The sequence below is a fragment of the Arachis hypogaea genome, chromosome 19 (genome assembly GCF_003086295.3).
Source record: "Arachis hypogaea cultivar Tifrunner chromosome 19, arahy.Tifrunner.gnm2.J5K5, whole genome shotgun sequence".
Classification (NCBI taxonomy): domain Eukaryota; kingdom Viridiplantae; phylum Streptophyta; class Magnoliopsida; order Fabales; family Fabaceae; genus Arachis; species Arachis hypogaea.
Window position 1 is genome coordinate 79,024,603 of NC_092054.1, and position 5,285 is coordinate 79,029,887.

Sequence of the window (5,285 nt, forward strand, 5' to 3'; positions counted from 1 at the left end):
ATATTTTATAAAAATGTGATTAATATGCTTATTTTATAATTTAAATTAAAAATAATCAATTCAACTTAGCAATATGTTGATAAATAATGTTCTTAAATATTTTTAAGAGAGTATATTTGGTTTTAAAATTACTCTACCTTTCAATTTTATCAAAATATCTATTCATATCTATCTATATTCTTTTATAAAATCCTAATTTAAAACCCTAATTCCCAAATTAATTGAGAAACCCTAACCCTAGCTTCCCTCATCACACAGCCACAGCCTCACCCTTCCTTAACGTAACAAACACACACACGCGCAGAGAGGAGATCGGAGGAAGAGATAGCGCCGGCGGAAGGGAAGAAGAGCATCGCCGGCCCGGTACCACCGTCGCCGTCGCATCCTGCCATCACTGTCACCACGAAGTTGCCGAATTGAGCTGAGGAAGAGAAAGATCGAAACGGGCTTCGAAGGAGAATATCGCGCAAGAAGGAAGAGGGAGAGTCGTCGCGGGCTGGCCGTAGGGGGAGCCGCTGCTGCGAGCACGCGTCGTCTGCACCGTCGCACCCTGGCCGTCTCACTGTCGCCGTTCGCGGAGGAAGAGGCAAGCGCGCCAGAGGAGAGCGAGAGGGGGAGACCGTGACGGGATACTCTGCCACCGTCGTGTATCGTGAACAGAGGAGGAAGGAGAAGTCTTCTGTCATCAACGCCACGTCTCTTCACTACCGCTGCCGCCGCCGGAATCTCTGGTTGCCGCCATGATTAATGGTGAGTCAGTTAAACCCTAGCCATGAAAACCACCATCTCTGAACCTTTATTGCTCTGTAAATACCCTGTATCTGCCTCTGATGTCCTTGGTTATATGATGTTTGCTGGAGTTTGTCCCAATTGGAGCCACTGGCGAAGGTGTTGCCGCTGCCGGAAGCCAACGCCGGGCTATTGCTGGTTCTGATTCTATTATCTTGGTACTGGTCTAATCTTTTCTTTGGGACTTGTCCATTTGCACGCTCTGTTTTGGCACTGCTATAGTTGTTATATTCTTGTTTTAATTCAATTTTAGTTTTTACTTTGTTGTCAATTCCCAGGGCTGTTTTCTGCCCTTGACTACATTAGATTCAAATTCTTGTTCTGCTGCAACCATTATCATTGCCACGAAATTAAAGCCGTTGCTGTTCCAGTTGATGCGGTGTCCTTGATTGCATTAGGATTGTTGTCACTGCTGTAAATTAGAAACGAAACGGGGGCAGTTGTGTTCAAATTCTACAATTGCGACATCGAGGTAGGGGGTTTAAAACGATTTCAATTTAAGAATGCCTACAAGGTTTATTGAATAACTGCAAATAGATTTAATAGCTGTGAGTAATCGATTGATTATGTAATTATTGAATTGTGGCTGAAATTGTGATTGGAATGGTTGAGGTTGTGATTTGCAATTGTTGATTTGTGATATTGATTGATTATGTGGATTGGGAATTGCTTGATGACTAATTGCTGAGAATTTCTGAATTTTAATGGGTTATGTTGGATTTGTTGCCGTTGAGTTGTTATTTGGTATATTGTAATGTTAATGAACTTGGTTGGTGGTTGATTTGGAATTGGTTTTGAGGGGTTTTGAAGGGTTGGATTTTGAATACTAAATAGATTGCTGAAAAACTGATTTTTGAAATTAAAAGGTGACTTTGGAAGTGAATCAGTTATTCAACGATAATCGAAATGATATAAGAGCAAAGGCTTAGTAAAGTATAATAAAAGTTGTTGTCGGGACTCAATTTTGAGAAGTTTGAATTAATTATAGAACTAGTTATGATTTTTCACAGTTAAAATGTAAAACTTGATTTTCTGCATTATTTTTAAAGGAAGCCGGAAACTTTGAAAAACTATAACTATTTCTGTGATTATCGGAATTGCGTGGGACTAAGTCCGGATTGAGCTTGGGGATATAGGGAACTGGACTGCTGAATTTGAGACTTTTTCACGAAGTTTATGATTTATGGTGAATTTTTGAATCATGGATGTCAAAACTGGTTTTTCTGCAGAACGTTTAACGCAGCAGCAACTTGATTCCTCTATTGGAAATTCTGCAGTTTGAATTTTGAAATGGAACCAATTTTAAATAAAACTTTATTTCTATTATTTTAATGCCATAAAATTTCAGAACAATTGGACTTGTAATTTTAAAGATATGAATTTTTGAAGGATGATGCATTATGCAGAAAAAGCCAGATTCTGTTTTCTTAAATTAGTAACTTTGGGAGTTTATAACTTTTGATCCTGGATAGATATTGAGATGCAACCAATTGGAGGTGAAAATTAAGTATGTTTAGTATATGTGATTTAAATTTTAGGATTTTCTATGTTTTAATAAGTGAGTTATGGGACTTGGAAGAGGTTGTGTTCAATGATTTGTAAAACAGAATTCTGCAGAAAATTACCTAACTTCCAAGCTACGTAACTCCTTCATTAAAAATGGTATGACCCTGGAACTAATTGATAAAGAAATTTGGAAGAGTTATGTTTAACCACATTAATTTTGAAGGTAGTTGAATTTAATTTGGATTTTATATGAAATTTGAAATGTTGTATGGTGCTGCTGTCTTCTGGTTTTAAAACACTGCAGAACAGTCACGGTTTTGGTTATATTTCCGAAGCTATAATCAGCGAAAAATTATGATTTTTGATTTAATAGAAAGTTTAATCCGAGACGGTCGCATGGATATAAAGTTTGCGCAATTCCAAATTCATTTGATATTTTAAAAATAAAATGGAAATCAGGCTGCCAAGTTGTGTTGGTAATTATTTTGGATATGGAATTTAAGAAATAGATTTTCTATTATCAAATGTTCTTGAGAATATATGGCTGTGGCAAATGCTAAAAGAGGCTGATGAATTATTGAGAAAGAAGGAACCCGTAAGGGTGGATAAGTCCTATTTTTAAAGGAGATTATGTCCAAATTTTTATAAAAAATATAAGGACTTAATCAAAATAAATATTCAAGGCTTATTTAATAATAATAACTTCAATGATTCTTTTAAGAAAAGAATATTTGATTTATGAGATTGTTGGCAAGGGCGTGGGTCTAGTCCCGCTTGCTCAGTGCGTAAACCATTGTGCAGGGATGGTAGTTTTGTCCCGCCTGCAGTGAGGACGGTGGTTTTATCCCGCTCACGTATTAATAAATTGTTCAGCAAGGACGGTGGTGTGATCCCGCTTGCATATTGTTTTATGTACCCAGTAAGGATGGTGGTTTAATCCCGCTTACTGTGGAGGCAAGGACGGTGGTTTAATCCCGCTTGCGTGTTCCGGGCAAGGATGGTGGTTTAATTCCCGCTTGTCTATGGAACCTACGGATAAGGATGGTGGTCTAATCCCGCTTATCCGAGTCGGGTCTGGCAACATAACCAACGCGTGAGCTCATGGCCAGTAGGACAGGCATGCATCATATGCATCTATGTGACATTGTTTGGGTGTGTATATTGTAATTGGTTTGCCTAAATGAATAATTCTGTTTAACTGCTAGTTGCTATACTTGATGTAATTGCTCTTGATTGTGTTTGAGCCTCATTACTTGTGTTTGTAACTGATTGGCTGGATTGTGGTGAATTGGGTGTTGATTGAGTTGTTTGGGCCTAAGGCCGTGATTTGTACGTTTGAGGTCTAGTTTTGTATAAAGTATCTGACTGGTTCAGCATAGACTTAATGAACCTATGCTTGGAGCAGGATGATCATTTATACCGCGTAGGTAACTTCTCATATGTTATGGTCTAGTAAAGTATGAAAAATCAAACTGGTTCAGCATAGACTTAATGAACCTATGCTTGGAACAGGTTGGTCATTCATACAGTCTAGGAAACTTTTACGAGTTTTATAAAGAAAATGTGGGTCCAGGATTTTTGAATAACTAACAAACACTTCTAAAGGTTAATTTTCTTTTAGATTGTCTCTGAATGAAATTAACTATTTGCACTTTATTCTTTACTTTCACGGCATTCTCGACCTCTACTGAGAACATGTGGTTTGGTTCTCACCCCCAAATTTTCCACCCTTTCAGTGACACAGGTTTGAAGACGCAATTTGAAGCTGCGAGCGATTAGTAGGCTTTCTTTATGGTCTTAATTGCTTTCATAGAGTCCCCTCGCTATTGTCCTTTGAGATTTTATTTTACATAGAGGGGTAGGTTTAGTATATTGTATTTGAGTTTTATTTGGTCTCTTTTGTATAAGAATTATTATCAATAATATATGTGTGATTATTATTAATTGTGAATGTTTGAATTATGACTTTTAATGAATAAAAACAAAATTTTCTGGAATTTTCTTAAAACTGAAACGCGAACTCGATACAAAGGCTCGATAATTAAGTAGTTAATACTAGAGAAGGTTACGTAATGTTCTTTCTAGTGGAAATACCCTGACTTAAGCAAGGTATTTTGCTGGACGGGACGTTACATTCCAGATGAGCACCTTTTGCATATCCAGCAAGCACCTTGGTTTGCTGACATAGCAAACTACAAAGTGGGAAGGAAGATACCTCAAGAGTTCTCTAAGCAACAAGTGAAGAAGTTAATCAATGAAGCAAGGAAATTCTTGTGGGATGAACCCTTCCTGTTCAAGAGATGTTCTGATGGAGTAATTAGAAGGTGTGTCCCTGAGAGTGAAATAAGGGATATCTTGTGGCATTGCCATGGCTCAGCTTATGGTGGACACTTTGGCCCAGAAAGAACAGCTGCAAAGATACTACAGAGTGGCTTCTATTGGCCAACTATCTTCAAGGATGCCAGAGAGTATGTTCACCAATGTAACGAATGCCAGAGAGCAGGAGGACTGACAAGAAGGAATGAAATGCCTCAAAACTTCATTTTGGAATTGGAATTATTTGATCTATGGGGAATTGATTTCATGGGACCCTTTCTCCCTTCCTATTCTTTCAGATATATCTTGGTAGCAGTGGAGTACGTCTCAAAGTGGGTGAAAGCCATAGCCACAACCACTTGTGATGCACAAATTGTCCTTCAATTCCTTAAGAAGTATATCTTCACTAGATATGGAGTTTCCAAGGGTCTTGTGAGTGACGGTGGTGGCCATTTTTGCAACAAGCAGATGGAGAAACTCCTCCATAAATATGGGGTCATTCATAAATTAGCCACGCCATATCACCCCCAGACCAATGGACAGGCTGAATTAGCAAACAGGGAATTGAAGAAGATCTTGGAGAAGACAGTAGGAAGTACAAGAAAAGATTGGGCTCAGAAGCTAGAGGATGCACTCTGGGCATACAGGACAGCTTTCAAAACTCCCATTGGGAA

At 38.3% G+C, this 5,285-nt stretch overlaps 1 long non-coding RNA gene across 2 annotated transcripts; it reads left to right on the forward strand.

The window, feature by feature from the left end:
- Positions 1-214: 214 nt before the first annotated feature.
- On the forward strand, positions 215-4,239 carry LOC112779657 (uncharacterized). Of its 2 annotated transcripts, XR_011877568.1 has the most exons (4): positions 215-750; positions 861-947; positions 1,068-1,261; positions 4,032-4,239. It is a non-coding gene; the product is annotated as an uncharacterized lncRNA (long non-coding RNA). The 2 variants fall into 2 exon arrangements; XR_003190812.2 differs by lacking the exon at positions 215-750 and having other exon boundaries at positions 811-947.
- The last annotated feature ends 1,046 nt before the right edge of the window (positions 4,240-5,285 follow it).